Here is a 16,990-nt window from a genome sequence, read left to right as displayed (position 1 = left end):
ATTAGAAATGTGAATCAGTAATACTTGCTTAAGCAAGTTTTGTCGGTTCCTAGTTGAATACCTATTAAGTGCCAAGAAAAAATGTAAGCTGATAGGCTGGGCTGAGTGCCTGGATTTTCTGCTCACATTGCTTGGTGGGGGGAAAGGGGGCAGGGGTGCTGGAGGCATTAAGGGATTCTGAAGAAAGTGAGAAAGCAAAGGGCTGGGACATGGACATCCACATCTACCAAGTCTCCCCTGGGTTTATGGGGTACCCAGGAATCAGAACACATGGTTTGGATAATGCTAGCGTTCAGAATATTTAATCATAAATTTAAAATAATTTATTTTAAAGGGGCATCTGGATAGATCCATATGTCAAGAAAACACTAAGAATTCTGGTAAGAATACAAATCCATCTTACCCATTTGGATTTCTCAGGGTGGAAGGTTGGTACGCTTTATTTTTCTTTGTGGTTATTTTATTATGCCTTTTTTTCCCCCCTCCTTTGAGTCCTGTAGTACAATATCTCTCTAACCCATATTTACTAACGTTTACCCTACCCGCCCTATTCTCCTGGAAAATTATCTCCCTATCCATTTTCAGATCTTCACTCTGGCTATCATTTGAAAGCCAAAGGGGGAGGGAGGGAAGCCATTCCAGACATCTGGTGTTCAGACTCTGCTAGAAACCTGCCAGATTCCCGCTTGCCCCAGGGTAAAGCACAAAATTCGTATGCTGCCATCCAAGGTCCTGCACACAATGAAATGCCCACCTTTCCAGTTCTCCAGAAAGAATTCCAGTCCAGTGGTCTCTCCCATTGGACTGCAATTGTTGAAGGACAGGAACTAGACCTTAAATAATTAGTTTCCCCAAATTTACCTTCTCTGTTTTGTTGCATACAGTAAAAATGTTATTGTTATTTATTGAACTTACATTGTTTCATTGGCACTTTAAGAGCTTCCAAAATGCCTTTGCATATTAGGCTTTATTATCACAGCTGTGGTAAGAAGGGAGCCTTGGATTTATTGAAAGCCTGGGTTACAATGCTACCTCTTAGACCAACCAGCTGTGAAGGATGTTCACATTTCTTAGCCTCCTTAAGCCTCAGTGTTCTAAGCTGTTAAATAGAAAGAATGCTATGTGACATATAAAGCTATTGTGAGAATCTAGTGAAATAACACATGGAGCATATCTGGCATCAAGCCTGGCCTCTTGTATGGGCTCATTAAATGCTAGTTCCTTACCTCATGGGTTGTTCTAAAAAGATAATTCATGTTCAAGCCTAGCACAGTGCAAGCAATATAGAAGGTACCAAGTTCTTAAAAAGAAAACCCTGGAATTGGTGTCTCCTCATCTGCTACATGAACCCTCACATCTCAGAATTACCCCAAGATTCTTGTTAAGGGCAAAGATGATAAAGATTATCAGACTCTGGGGGTGGGGCCCTAAATAAGCCTCCATATACAATGCTCACTGAAGTTGGAGAATCATTGCCTCCACGGTCATTTAGCATTTTCTCCTAATAAATATGCAGCAAGGGCTTATTACCACCTTTTGCTCCATGGAGAAATGGAATTCAGAGTGGCTCAATGAGGTCACAAGGTCAGAAGTGAGAGAAACAGCACTGGAATCCCTTCTCTTGAGCCCTAGTTCCGATTTCCAGAAATAGATGTCTTCTGTACTTTAGTCGTAGAGATAAGAGACTTAACCCAGGCCTTAAGTTGGAGAGAAGGATTGGCAGTCCTCTGACTTCCTGTCCACTTCCCAAGGATGCCCTCCAACCTCCCTAGTTGAAAGGGTAAGTGTAAGTAATTAGCTGTGCATACGTATCTATGTTCCAGTTCAACAAATGTGAGCTAAGATAAAAGATCAACTCAGGGACTAAGTTTTGGAAGAAGTAACTGAGGCAGAAGAGAATAGGAACAGTATAAACATGGTGAGTGGAACTTCTGCTTTGCTATCTAAAAGTGAGATAATTGGAAATTATTCAGAGGAGTGTACTCAGCCTTTATAGAGAGAGCTACAACCTACCCATTATATCCTAATGAGATTGACCGTTGGCTACAGTTAACTTGAAGGGTTTTATGGTTTCCTGCGTGTGTTGTTTTCCTTCTCAATGTTAAAAAGAAGAAGAAAAAAAAGTCTCACATCACCAAACGGTATTTCCCAGGGGGCTGTTGGAGCAGGCTGCTGCATTTTGGTGTGTGCCTTAGTTAACAATGCACCTTCATGTGTGTGTGTCTGTGGATCCAGGTGATAATAAATTTAGCCTATTTTTATTTTCTTCTGACAGGTTCAATTCAGGGCAATTGGTTTATGGAGTACTGCCAAACAGGCCAGGCCTAAGTCAGGGCAGGAAGCTTCATGTTAGAGCCTTCCTTTACCCTGCAGACTTGTTCTTTAAGGACCAAGTTGTAACTCATTTTAGCACCAGTACACAAAATTGCTTTGCATTTTTGCATCACTCATACCAGATTCAAATGATATTCTACTTGAATTTGTTTTTGGTTTTTTTTAAGGATAGGATAAGAGAAGAAACAAATATCATATTTATCATCATTTAGCCTGCTTGGTACTTTAGATATTTTCCCCAATATATAATTCTTTGGACCAGTTGTTAGACAACTAATGAACGTGCTGTTTCCTTTCACAACATACAACTGAAAGACTGGAGGCAATGAAAACACTGAGCATTATCTTTAGTAGGCTCTCAGCGTAGTGAATGCCCAGCAGTGTCGCATGATGGTTGGCTAGAATGTATGGTGCATATAACTGCTTTCATAAAAGCTGAGCAGCCAGGCCCTGTTTAACGATCCATTAGCTCTGGTTGTATGTGTGGTTAATTGCCACTTTCTTACCAGGGCTTGTCCTAGCGTCCCCAGCTCCAACACCGAACACCTGTGACAATAGGCTCTTCTGGAACTCCTGACCTCCAGTCTTGGCCTCTGCCTTCTCCCTCCCCTTTCCCACACTCCCAGTGCTTCGGGCCTTTTATCTCTCTTGCCTGCCAATCCCCTGAGACTTTGAATAACTTATTTGAAGTTCCTGGGAAGTTGTGGGGCTGTAGTCTCAAAACACATTGCACTTTGTTCCTCCCCTGGCAGAAGTAGGTCCAGAAACCTGTCTTTGAAAGAGGTGGTGCTGGGCTTCCCTGGTGGCGCAGTGGTTGAGAGTCTGCCTGGCGATGCAGGGGACGCGGGTTCGTGCCCCGGTCCGGGAAGATCCCACATGCCGCGGAGTGGCTGGGCCCGCGAGCCATGGCCGCTGAGCCTGCGCGTCCGGAGCCTGTGCTCCGCGACGGGAGAGGCCACAACAGTGAGAGGCCCGCGTACCGCAAAAAAAAAAAAAAAAAAATGAAAGAGGTGGTGCTAAGGACATTTGGGAATTTGCTAACAGTTATAATTTGGTTTCTGGGTGAGCACCCAAAGAATCCGAAAGCTGGAGGGGAATAAAACTGGGGTGGAGTTTGGGGAGGTGTTGCTGAAGGTGAAAAGTACTTTACCCAAAGACTATCTACAAATAGTGTCTCTCAAGATTTTAATAGGTGTTCTGTGGTCAAGTAAATTAAAGAAATGCTGTAAGAAGATTTCCATTTTTTATTGTTATATCAATGTATATTTTTTCATATCTGTGCAAACATGTAAGAGTTTTTCTTGAGTAGCTACTAGAAATAGAATTGCTAAATCTTAGTGTTATAGACATTGGCTTGTGACAGTTTTTCCACCCTGGAGCTGGTTGGGTATGAAGTGGGGTGGATGTTGAGAAAAAATCAGTGATAGGTCTAAGTGAATAAATTAGACTGAAACAATCACTTTACGCTCCCCCCTCTGCGCCCAGAGGGTGAATAGATTCTTTTAGCGTGTAAAAAGGGACATCTGCAAATCATGTTGAGATGATTTTCTATGCTTAGTGTCTGATAAACATACATGATTCGAAAAACAGAACAATTACAGAAATAGCCTTGACCCTCACATGGTGACAGAGTATAGGGATTTTAGCACTATGGAAATGAACATGAGGACAGGTTCAGCTCCCTCTGGTCTTTTTCTTCTTCTATTAGAATTCACCAGGCTGATTCCCATTCTTGTGTTACTGGCTCTACTTTTTTTAGGCTCTGTGATTGCAAAAAACACTCACTCGAGTAACTTGAAATCATGGGGCTTTATTGCAAAGAAAAGCATGACTATCAGGGAATTAGAAATTTCATGAGCATTCTGAGAGAAATATCATTCAAGATACATGGCTCTAGTGAGCAGGTTAATCGGTTGCCTAATTTAGCATCAAGACTGCAAAAATATTAATACTGACCTGATAGTCTCTTGGACTTCCTATGTGTCTTGACTTTCTCCCAACACTAAATTCTTGATTCTTTTCTCCTTATCTGATCCTTCAAATTCCCTTTTTTTTTTTTTTTTTTTGCGGTACACGGGCCCCTCACTGCTGTGGCCTCTCCCGTCGCGGAGCACAGGCTCCGGACGCGCAGGCTCAGCGGCCAGGGCTCACGGGCCCAGCCACTCCGCGGTATGTGGGATCTTCCTGGACCCGGGCACGAACCCGTGTCCCCTGCATCGGCAGGTGGATTCTCAACCACTGCGCCACCAGGGAAGCCCTCAAATTCCCTTTTAAGACAGAATTTCATGTGCTCAGTTACTTCATCATTCACTTGCCCGGCAGTAAATTGGCTGCTTCTGGGTTATATGCCCACTTCTAGACCAATCATTGAGTGTCTACCCACTGATTAGTTGAGTCTATTCTTCACTCTCTCATCCCTCCTTTTTTACCTTTGCTCCAGGGATCTGAAAGCCCTCACTTCCTCTTACATTCCTTCTTTGCTCTCCTTATACTCCAGGATGGCAAGCCCAAGGTCCACAAAGCAGTGCGCTTCCTCCTCTACAATCCGCAGTATCCTCACTTGGAACAGTTTGGCTTTTATCTACTTGATAGACTGATTTTTTTCCCTGTAGCTTTAATTTTGTCGCTAAGACTTAGAGATATAAACACAAGGATGAAGTATACCACATTCTAAAGAGTGCTCAACATTGGCGGCCAGAGAAAGCCCCTTCCCCAATCGTCCAGAGCAGAATTGATCCTAATATAATCAATATTCTCCTTCTCACCACCCCACCACCGTCCGCAAGTCCAAATAAGCAGAAGATGGGAGAAAGGGAAGGAAGAGAGTCAGAGACCTGAAACATCTTTGAGGGGAGCACAGTGGGTCCTCACGCCATTGTATTTGGTCATCGGCTTATTTGTTCTGCCAGAGAGAGAGAGAGAGGAGGGCTGGAGGGGTTTGTTGATTATCTGCCTTCTACTGTTTGACTCAGGAAGGATATGAGTTTGCACAGATCAAGTACACTGAAGTAGGAGTCTGAGAAAACTGTGAGGACTACTTTGGGAGCCAGAATTAGAAAAGTAAGGAAGAATCCAAGGTGGAACCCTCCAGGACAGGGAGAATAGGGCTGTTCCTCAGAAGAACCCACATATGTGCCCTTGGGAAAAACAGCATTTGGATAATCACCCATCAGAAGGCCATCAGTGACCAGTAGGTGTTCGCTGGAGAATCAACCCAAAGAGACAGAGGATTCCAGCCCTGGGCAGTTCAGTGAAGGGATATTCACATTGTTCTCTCTCTTTGCTCCCTCCCCCAACACACTGGAGGAGTTATGCTTTGAAGCGGCATGGGAAGAAAGTATTTTTCCACTCCAAGCTGCTGAAGTTGACTCTGGAAAGGTAAGGAGAGGCGATCTGAGTCAAGTTTGAGGGTAAATGTAAAAATTGTATTAGCTTTTTAAAAATTGGAAGTGACCAGAAAGTTATGGACCATACCATCATGTCAATAGATGCTCTACTTTGTTTTTTTTTTCCTGCACCGTGATGCCAGTCTTCTCACACTATATTCTACGGGTGGAACATCCATGTGGCAAATTAGCAAAAGATATTTTGGGATGGGCGTGAAGCTATTTTAAAAATAAGTAAGAAAGGGAGTCCATCCTCTCTAGTCATCGTGAAGCCCAAAATTCCCTACTGCCTTCCTTTCTCCTTTACACAGATGTGCTCAAAGAAATCCACACATAAACATACAACCAGAACAGTTCCCCTTTCACCTATTTTACATAAAAAATTATGCTTAAAAAAAGTGGGAAAAAAACAACTCCACTGCTTTAGGATATGATCATAGAATTTTAAACTTTTTCAATTAAAAAGTAACTTTAGAGGCCATCTGACCCATTGCCCTTCATTGATCCTACCAAATCCCCCAAGCCCCACCTAACCCTGGAGAGCATTCCACGCTCCCAAATTATTATTGTCAAAATTGTTCTTCAAATCCCTGTCCCCTCAAAACAAGATAAAACCCAGTGTCTTTCCCTGAGGACTACTGTTAGGTAGGTGTTGGAAGAATATCAATATGGTTGAAACTTTTAAATTAAATGACCCTCATTCTCTTAACTGCTAGACATATTTACATTTTAAAAAGATGATGTTAAGTTCAACAAAGCTATTCATTTGTACAAGGGTGAGTAGTTTGACAAAATGAAGTGAGAATATGCAGGAAATGGGGGAGATTTCTTTAGCTGTAGGTTAGTAATTGGTCGCCATTTTGGCCGACTCACTGGTAGCAGACCTTGGGAATCTGCCAGAGGGTCGATTCCTCTAAATTGTTTCAACTTCTCCCAATTAATTCTCCTTCGCCATCCAAACTCACGTGTTCTCTGAAAGAGTGGTAGGATGTTAAGGGCAGTGTTCAAAAGTTGTAGGTTCAAATACATATTACTAACGAAACTGGCTTAAAGAACTTCTCAATAAACCACAAGCATTTTATGAAGGAACCTAGCCTCAAATATTTAGGGAGTAGAAAAACCCAAGATATTCTCCATTCTTTCATGCCCGTTTGTAAGAAGACGGAGGTTTGCAAACTGGGACTGCCAATTGCTTTCCCCTTCTTGCTACGATTAACAAGACCTTAACAACTGTGGAACGTTTAAAAACTAAACCCAACAAAGGATAATTGAAACTATTCATTTCTACCTAACAAAAGAAGCTGGAGACCACTGTGGTTTTCTAACCTGTACACACTCATACAGTCCGGGAGGAGAACCTCCTCATCTCTTGCCCCTTGATTCCCGCATGGCTCAGTCCCTTGGGATGGAGCACTTTTCTCTCTGTGCCATCTCTGATTCAAGTTGGTCCATCTGGAAGTAGGATTACCCAAGCATTTATACCCCGAGCCTGGTTCGCCACAAGCGACTGCATGTTTCCTGAAACCAGCTATTGGCAGCTGTTACATAGGCCTTTTCTGCTTTTTAGATACCTATAATTACACCAATTATGCCAATCACCGATGTTTATAAAGGATTTAAAATTTTACACACCCGGAGGAGTCTATCAGAAAGCAGCATCTGAGGCAGAGTGACACCCCACGGAGGGGCCTATTTGGCCATTGCAGTTGCTGCATCAAAAGAGTAAGTGAGGCTTCTTATGAGCCTATATGTCTTAGGCAAGTTAATCCTGTCACTGGAATAAAATTGTTTGGTTAAGGACCACAGAACTCAATCTAACTTTTATTTTCAAAGGAAAGAACACTGTATCCAAGTCAATGAAATCAGGGTTTTTTTTTGTTTTTTGTTTTTTTTGCGGTACGTGGGCCTCTCACTGCTGCAGCCTCTCCCGTTGCGGAGCACAGGCTCCGGACGCGCAGGCTCAGCGGCCATGGCTCACGGGCCCAGCCGCTCCGTGGCATGTGGGATCTTCCCGGACCGGGGCATGAACCCGTGTTCCCTGCATCGGCAGGCGGACTCTCAACCACTGCACCACCAGGGAAGTCCTGAAATCAGGTTTTTTGAACTGTGACCCTCTGAACCGCAATATGAGGATGAGATGGTTGGTATTCCTGTCCCAGGCTCCACCTTTAGATACAATAAAAGACTGGACGAGGACCATCCAGTCAGCACGCTGAGCTGGAAGGTAAAGAGCCATCCTGGCAGTGCCCAGATGAGCCGTATTACAGCCTGGGGCAAAGGGAAAATAGGGTAATAATGATCCTGTATTTAAAATTTTGATACTTGGTTCATCATGGATTTTTTTTTTGCATTGATTTTGATTTTTTTTAAATACTGCATTAAGATATTGTTTATTTTGATTGATGAGTTTTTTGGATCCCCCTTAAATTTTGTCTCGCTTGCCTCACCCTAGCCCTTGCCCTGGGTTCCCTGGGGCAAGTTTGGTGTGTGGTTTGCTGGCTTGGTGACTGGTCCTTACACCTGAGTCCTTTTTATATGCCTTTAAATGCAATTAATGTATTTGCCATTTGCCCAGCAGCCAGCTGGACAGAATTTGAAGTATTTTTAGTTGACTTCTTGAAACATTAGAACAATTGTCCTTAATTGCTAGTATTTGTAAGGATTGTCTGGGGTGCTTGTTAAGAACACAGATTCCCAGACCTCATGCCCAGAAGTTTGGGATTTCCTATGCCGAGGTGGAATTCGGATCTCTGCCTATTTGCATTTTTAGATAAAAATGCTTCTGATGCAGGTATTTTACGAACCACACTTGTGTAAAAGCCTCTTTTCAGGGGATAGTTCTATTTTGTGAGTTATACCCCGTTCCATCAGGGGCAAAGGGGATTACTGGGGGTTGGCAGCTGCCTATGGAATAGCCACCAAAAAAGTAACAATAACAAAGTTACTCTCCAAACCAGCCCTGTAAGGAGCAGAGACCCAGAGCCAGAAACTCCTGTTACAGTAGGCTGTTAACTATCTGCAGCAGGTAGGATTTTCTGATAATTCAGCAGACATTAAATAAAACAACACATGTGTAAGCACTTGATAGCTAAAAGCAGCTCACAAACACAAGAAGTTATTGTTATTACATTTATTCAGTGCTTTTAGAGACACTTAAGACGTTCCACAGAACATTGCATTCCTTCACAAATCCCCATCAGACCAAATTCTCTAAATTTAATAGGATTATCCCCTCATGGAATGCTTTCACAGTATTTCTGAAATCGAGGTCTGAGGACCACCTCTTTATTGTACAATCCAGAGGTGATAAGGTGGCTTTTCCTGAAAATGTTACCGGGAGCTTCCCAAATGCTTTTTCACAGCCTCAGGCACTTATGGAAAGCTGCAGCATTATCTAAATCAAGATAGGAGGAACTTCATAACAACAGAAGCTGAAGCGGTTACCATGGGCAGGTTCTATGCATTTGCATGGATTACCGGCCGGCCGCACTTAGTTCTTGTAGAGCTGGCAGGGACTTTACCCGTGATCAACAGAGGCAGAATTTGAACTCGGGAAGTAGGACACTGGGAACAGAGTACTTTCCCACAGTACTGCAGCTGGCAGTGCTGGGGACTGTGCTTCTGTAAGCTGAAGTCTCTTCCTCTCTAGAGTAACATTCCTAACCGGTTTATCAACACTTCTTCCCTAGACAGTTTTTCAGGTGATCCCCCATCTTGGTTCTCTGTTGCACATTTCATACTTGTGAAGGGACTTTGAGGACTGAGGACCCTGTCCATCAGCATAAATCCTATGTCATATGTCAGGCCAGCCCCAAACCTTCCTAAGGTCGCCCCATCTTCTTGGATCTTGGTCACGCTGCTGGTGTCTCTCTCTGAGTTTCCTGCCCTAATCCTAATCCTCAACATTCTTATCTGATGCTTGTGACCCACCATCTACCCCACTAGAATTGTACTGATTGTGGTTTTGGCTGGTGTAGAATGATTTTGATCCAGTTTCTTCAAAGGTACACAAGCATTGACCTCTCCAACTCAATTCCATTTATACTGGCCCTCACTGGCTGTGGTGAGGCATGCTCCGTGTTTGGGATTCTCTTATCTTTCTGCAACAAGATTGGCCCAGGGCATCTGGTTAGGCGAGTCCCCACAATGAGGGGAAAGAACATAGTGCCTCCTTTGAAAGGCAGGAGCAGAAGAGATGACTGCCGTCCCTGCTGCACGCTCTGCTGTAGAAAGGGGCCTTCTAGTTCTCATGAGTTCTGCTTTACTTTTACAGCACATGGAGAGCTTTTTAACCTCCTGACTTTCTCTCTTTGGGGGAGATGGGGAGCAGGGAGAGTGCCTGGGCTGGGATGAGAGGTGTGGGGAGGGTAGAGAGGGAGCCAAGCCTGGGAATTATCAGAAAGATACCGATGGAATCTTTATTTTACGTTTGGAAGTTAACGGGGTGAAGTTAAAAGGCAAGTCTAGTTTCTCTGTCCACACTCTACACACAAACACAGACACACACTCACTCAGTCCCTTCTCCACCGTCATTCTCCTGTTGCATTGCTTAGAAGAGGAAGGTGATTTTTTGAAAGACATTTGATCCACCTAGTGGAAGAGGAAGCAAACAGGGAGATGAGATCAGGGGGATTTCTGGGAAAGAAAGTGTGAAACACAAGGGACAAAAGAGTGAGTCATCGGGCCAGATGCAATCATGAGAGACCATCTGGCTCAGTGCTTCCCAAACTTTTTAAGGGATATTTGTAAATTTCTACATCAGTTAATAATTGCCTGTTTTGCCGCATTAGGGAGGCGGTGGGGGGCTGGGGGTGGCGTGTTTATCTATTTACCTCTGACAATGAACATCTGTGCAGAGATTGAGGTAGGGCATTCTATTTTGGCTTAGTCGTCTGAAATGAGCCTTTGGAAAACAAATATATATCTGATTGATAAGGAAAAGGAGAAACAAAGGTAAAATAAGGTGGCAAACCCTGGTTCACCTTTTTTCTCGTTGGGAAGGTGGGAAATCCCCTTTTCCCACTGCTGTGCGTACAAAGGGCAGATACTCAGTTCCCAGCCTCCTCTTGGCCAGGACCAGCCCCTTGTGTCCCACAAGACGTGCTGAGAGAAAGCCTGCAGGGGAGGGGAGGGGGATGTCTGAGAATGGTTTTCTTGCCGGATAATGGGTGAGAGGCCTTTGATGAGTGCCTGTTCCTGTTTCCTTCCTGTTGGGAGCAGCTGCAGTGGCTTATCCTGTGGCCATGAGGGAAAACCCGAGAGAACCGTGGAGATGCTGACCCAGAGCCATTCAGACACGGTGAATTATGGAACGAAGTCAAGAACAGCACCGCTGAACTCCTTGTTACACAGGGAAAACAAAGTCACATTGACAAAGACACTTAGTCAGGTGCTCTGTGGCTTGCAAGCAAAATCTTACCTGACACAGATAGAGAAGATCATTTTCATGCAGAAAATATTGATTGGCTTGCTTGGAAACAAATGAAATTACTACTAAACAATTACCACCACTCATGGCATCAACATTTATAGAGCACTTTATATATTTGTGCTTTATATATATTGTTTCATTTAATACTGGCCCTTTGAGATAGTTATTATTATCCCCATTTTATAGATAAGAAAATTAAGTCCAAAGAGGTTAATTAGCCCCAGGTCTAATAAGAAGTAGAACTGAACCTAGGCAGTGCAATTCCACAACTGACCCCCTTTTCTATTAGACATAGGACCAACATTTAAAGTACGGCATATGTGTTAAGGTAATTCTTAGAAAGTGGTTAGTTATATGTTGTTCATACATAATAGCCTTCACTTAACCATCACAATTACTTGGATCAACATGTCCATTTTTACAATTATTTTGAATAGCAATTCAATTAGAATCCCTTTGCAAGATTTTCCAATGTCTGAAGTAATAAAAGCTTGCCAAGAATGAAGTCACAAAAGAAAACAAAAGGCACTTTTGAAGAATCATCAAATCTTAGGTTTGAAGGCAACTTGGAGAATATCATGTGACTTTGTGAAATGTTTGGCTGAAATCAGAATTTACCTTAAATGTAGTATTTATATCTGCAAGATTAGTAGCCCCTATTAAAAGAAAAAAAAAAAAAGAAGAAACCAGAATGTAGTCACTTAATTAAATTTAGTTTGGCTCCATGTGATTGCTGAGTTATTTTCTCAGCAATCACAATCAGTTAAATAGAATGAAAATCTTGAGTTTTTCTGGGGCTTAATGTAAAGCACTTTGGCCTATAGTTAATCTTACCCCTTCCGTTCCCTCTTGAAACAGAAGAATGTTTGCCTTTCTCTGCCTGTCTCCATGATTACATAAAGATGCCCGAGGGTGGTCCTTCTGTTGTCCTTCAGCCTTTTGGGTCTTTGGGAGATTTTCCTGTGGGGCCTCAGAGACTCAACCCTGGGGAGACAGACAGGGGAGCTCTCACTTTCTCCCCCCATTTGGGGGCTTGGTTGCTCTCAGCCAACATGCTCTTCTTTTTCTAAAGTCAAGCCTCAAGATGGTGAAGATGGAAACTAAATGGAAGAGAAATTGTTCTGAGTTTTCTCTGGACCGAGCAGCAGGCCTGTCTCTTTCTTTTCGTGCTTCCTTTCTGAGCCACAGACTGTTTTGCTTTCAGGGATGTGCTTCAGAGGCCTCTGGGCATCCAACTTTCTGAATCTGTTTCAGGTTGGTACCCTTCTCTCATCTTTAGCTCAGGCCCTTTGAAAACCTGAGCACACCAGAAAGCTTTGCATGCAGCTGGCTTGCAGCTGTCTTCACCTTTTCTTCCTCATGCAAATTCTCATAATACAATCACAAATGATCCCGATTTTGACAGTCCTCTGTTCTCTTACACTATTTCTCATTTTCAATTGTACCCATCTTTGAATATTTGAAATCTGCTTTCCTCATCTCTTCAAGAGTATGTTGGATGCTACTTAGCTTTTCCTTTCTCTGTTGGATAATTATGATTCCATGGGCCTCCTGCCCACCCCCCACCCCCAAGTTTCTTGTCATTTCCACTCTACTAAAGAATTATTTTCCAGATAAGAATTAAATCCAGAAAGAGCATCCAAATTCCACTTTAGAAGGGAAATTTTAATTTATTCGAATTCCAGTGTAGAAGGGAAATTCACCTATTTCAAAATTAAAATCTGTAAACAAAGGAAAAATTTATTCCTTATTCTTAAATCAATTCTATAACCTCCTCCTTCCTGGAATTAATATAACGTATTCCTCTTTGGGTGTTAAAGTATATAATGGTGGATCAAAAATCATGCATAGTTTTGTTGATTTAATTGAAAGATTTGGAAGTAACTTTTTTTCAATTTTTTCCTTCTTTTAAAATTCCATGGACACAAAACTTTAAAACTTGATATGTCTTTTATTATTAGCTATAACTGATTCTTTTAAAAATGCCATAACTTAATTGCACTGTGGCCTCAAATCATGTTTATTTTTAAGAATCCTAACTTGATTGTTTCCTGCTAATTTTTTTTTTAATTGAGGCTGTTTTCAACCCTTTTCAACCCTGATTTGAATTTTTAAATTCAAATCAAAGTAGCTTTTGCAACTTTGAGAACCAAATGTCTGTCAGTGCATAATGCACTCTGTGTGCATGTGTGTGCGTGTATGTATGTGTGTATGTTGTGTATAAAATTATTTTTATTGATTGAGAAAATCAATCAATTTTTATTGATTTTTATTTATTGATTTAAACCTATTTTAAAATGTGTTTAATTATTAGGGTCACTGTCTTCCCCAACAAGAAGTCAAGGGAGCAGTTCCTGGTTGATTGACCATCTCCACAGTGTCTTCAGAAACCCAGTCTCTTTCCTTCTCACTGCTCAGCATCACTTGACCAAATTAATGGGTTTAACAACTCTAGGCATCTCATTGTCACTAAACACCACTGGGAAGCAGGAAGGGAGGAGAAAGCCTTTCTCTTCTTGTCTGCTTCTTTCTCTCTGATGTCTCTCTCTCCCCAAAGTTTCCTGAAAACACCCCCCCCAAACACACACATACATACATATACACACATATATTTTTTATGTCTTACATATATGCATTAACAATATTATTAAAATTTACAAACAGACTACAATTTAAGTAGTGTCATGGAACATTATTAAAGCAAGAAAAAATTAATTCTACTTGTCCTCATTATTTAAAAAATTAGATAAGTAAATTGAGAAAAAAGAAAAAATCTTTGAAATAATGCAGGAGGTGAGGATCATTATTACCCTGATTTAGGCATGTCTGTTAATAAATCACATTCTCTGAAAGAAAACTCTACCAGTAAAAACCTAATATAATGCTATTAAATCTACATTAGAGGTTAATTCTAACCTCTAGCAGTATTTTAAAAACAGTTAATTCTATTAAAATAATCTTCTATTAAAATAAAATAAAAGGTGTAGGTACATATCGAAGACAACAGAACATTTTAGGACTTAGCTCTAAATGAATCCCTGTGCTATGTCTGCAAATTATCAGAATTGGGATCATGTCCTAGGCTCCTTCTAATTAGACTTTATATATGCAAACTGTATTAACTGGTTTGAGTTAATGATAGCTTTTACATGGAAGCCTAGCCTTAACCTTATGCTGCAGCCAACCCATTTTACAGAGGAGCCTGTTGGTACATGAAAGTGAATAGATTATGAAAGCTGTAATTAAGGAAAGGGCATGTACAAGTCCTTTGCTTACTTAACTGCCAACTAAATGAAAGTGCTTGAAAAAAGTTTAAACTTTAAAATTGGCACAAAGCCTTCAGCAAATAAGAGTTCTATGAGTCTCTGTTTCATTCAGGAAACTCTATCAGATGAGAACTTGAGTCTGGGTTCTATTCCCACAAGTCCACTGACCCAGCTCTCACCTTTTTAGTCAATGTCATCTTTGTTACTAAATCCACTGTGTGCTTTTCCATCTTGATCTGACTGGCCCTCCCTGGACACTGCCTGTCACATCCTCCTGCTCAAAGTTCTCCTCCCTTGCTTTCTATGATACCACCTTCTCCCAGGGGTCCACTGCTCCATGGGTGCTTCTCTTGGGCTCTTCTGCTGCTGGACCATGTCTTCCATATTGGTGATCTGTGGTTCTCTCTTCTCATCCTCCACCTTCTCTGGTGAGTAAGAGCATCCAACTAGCATGCTCTTGTTCACTTCCATGGCTTTAAAAATGATATACATTGTACACTCGTAACATATAATATTGTATATCAACTATGCTTCAATAAAAAATATTTTTAAAAAAAGACATATGAACTGTTGGCTCCCAGAATCTGTGTTTAATTGCTCTAGCCTCTCTCCTGCACCCCGGACCTACTGAACAGCTCCATGTGGATGTCTCCCATTGATGTCACACTCACGTTTGATGTCCTGAACTCCTGAGCTCCCCTTCAACACTGCTCTTTCTCTGATACTCTTTTTGATGAGTGACACTATTGTCGCTCAGTGGTGAGGTCATTAAAAGGAACAATTCTAGATACCTTCTTCAGCTTTTCTTCACTCACACGTCCAGTGATTTACTAAGTGTCCTGCAGTCTACCTTCTCGATGTCTCTGGAATTTACCTTTCACTCCATTCCTGCTGCCACTACTGTAGGCCAGGACTTTATCATGATCTCACCTGGGATATTTTGGCGGCCTTTCACCTGTTCTCCTATCTAATCTTGCCCAGCTTGAGTCCATTCATCACACTGTCCCTAGCATGCTCTATTTAAAACATAAGTCCAATCATTTCACTCCCCAGGTTGCAATCCTTGAATGCCTCTGCATCACCTTCAGGAGGGTTCAAAGGTTGTAGCATGGCTTACAGCACTCTTGGGAACTGGTCCTGATTTAGCTTCCTGGTGTCATTTGTTGCCGCTCCTCCTTCCTCCTTTACAACAAACCTCTCTGTATTCTGTACATCAGCAGTACTAAAATATCTTCAGTTACCGAAAGATACCACGATTTCTCACTTTTGTGCTCTTGATATGATTTCCTGGCTTCATGTTATCCCCTTTCTCCAATTCTTCACCTGGCTAACCCTTTCCTTGAGAAATCAACATGGGCTTCTCTCTTTGGGGAGGCCTTCCCCACCCCAGTCTGGCCACCTCTGCTGTGATTCCATATTACTCTGTGAATATCAAAGTGCTTATTTCATATCCATCTGTTTGCCTGTCTTCCCCCCTCACCATAAAATCTTTGAGGGAGCAACTAGTGTCTTATTGGTCCTCGTAAGCTCCCCACCTTAAATAGGCCATTCCTTAATACATGCTCTAATGCAGCAAAAATTAGGCAACTAGTTAAGATAGAAAACAAGTTTCGTAACTTTTTCAAGAAGAAGGAAAAAATTAAAGATATATTCAAATGACTATTTGGGGTCGTATTTTGGTAGAGAATAGGAATATTTTGATTATAGTAGAAACGTTATTTTGCTTTTTCTGTGTGGGGGGGTGTTATTTATTTAACTGAAGATCTTTTGTTGAAGTGAAATAACTTGGATGTTGGGGGCAAACAAACTGGTCTTCAAACACTAGCCCAAGCCTCCTCTAGTGGTTTGCTTTGGATGAGTTACTTATACTTTGGAAACTCATCTCTCTCATCTGCAAAATGAGGATTGTATTCACCTTAGAAGTGTGTTGTGAAGGTTTAAATAAGAGACTTATTTAAAAGTATCTGGATATAGTGAGTGTTCAGTAAATATTGATCATCTTTCCCCTCTTCGAGTAGCGTATTAAACTAGGAGGTTAAGGGGACTTCCCTGGTGGTCCAGTGGTAAAGAATCACCTTCCAGTGCAGGGTACGCAAGGTTTGATCCCTGGTAGGGGAACTAAGATCCCACATGCCGTGGGGCAACTAAGCCCACATGCCACAACTACTGAGCTCGTGCACCTTAACTAGAAAGCTCGCATGCTGCAAACTACAGAGCTCACACGCTCTGGAATCTGTGTGCCACAACTAGAGAGAAAAAACCCACACACCACAACTAGAGAGAAGCCCGCGCGTCACAATGAAGAGCCCACATGACGCAACTAAGACCTGACACAGCCAAAAAAAAAAGCCTAAGAGACACATCACTTGACCTTCAGATTATATGGATTATAGAATCTAAATATCTCAAAATTGGGTCTATTTGTTCATTTATTTAATTATAGTAGCTTTGTGAGTTGTGGAATAAACTCATTTTATGGTAATTAATATTATATAAATTATTTTTTCTGTGTAATAATATAGAAGCATCTACAGTTTCCCCAATTATCTATTATATTGAGTAGCACATTAACA

This window comes from Hyperoodon ampullatus (assembly GCF_949752795.1).
Source record: "Hyperoodon ampullatus genome assembly, chromosome: 10".
Taxonomy (NCBI): Eukaryota; Metazoa; Chordata; class Mammalia; order Artiodactyla; family Ziphiidae; genus Hyperoodon; species Hyperoodon ampullatus.
This window is presented reverse-complemented; position numbering follows the sequence as displayed.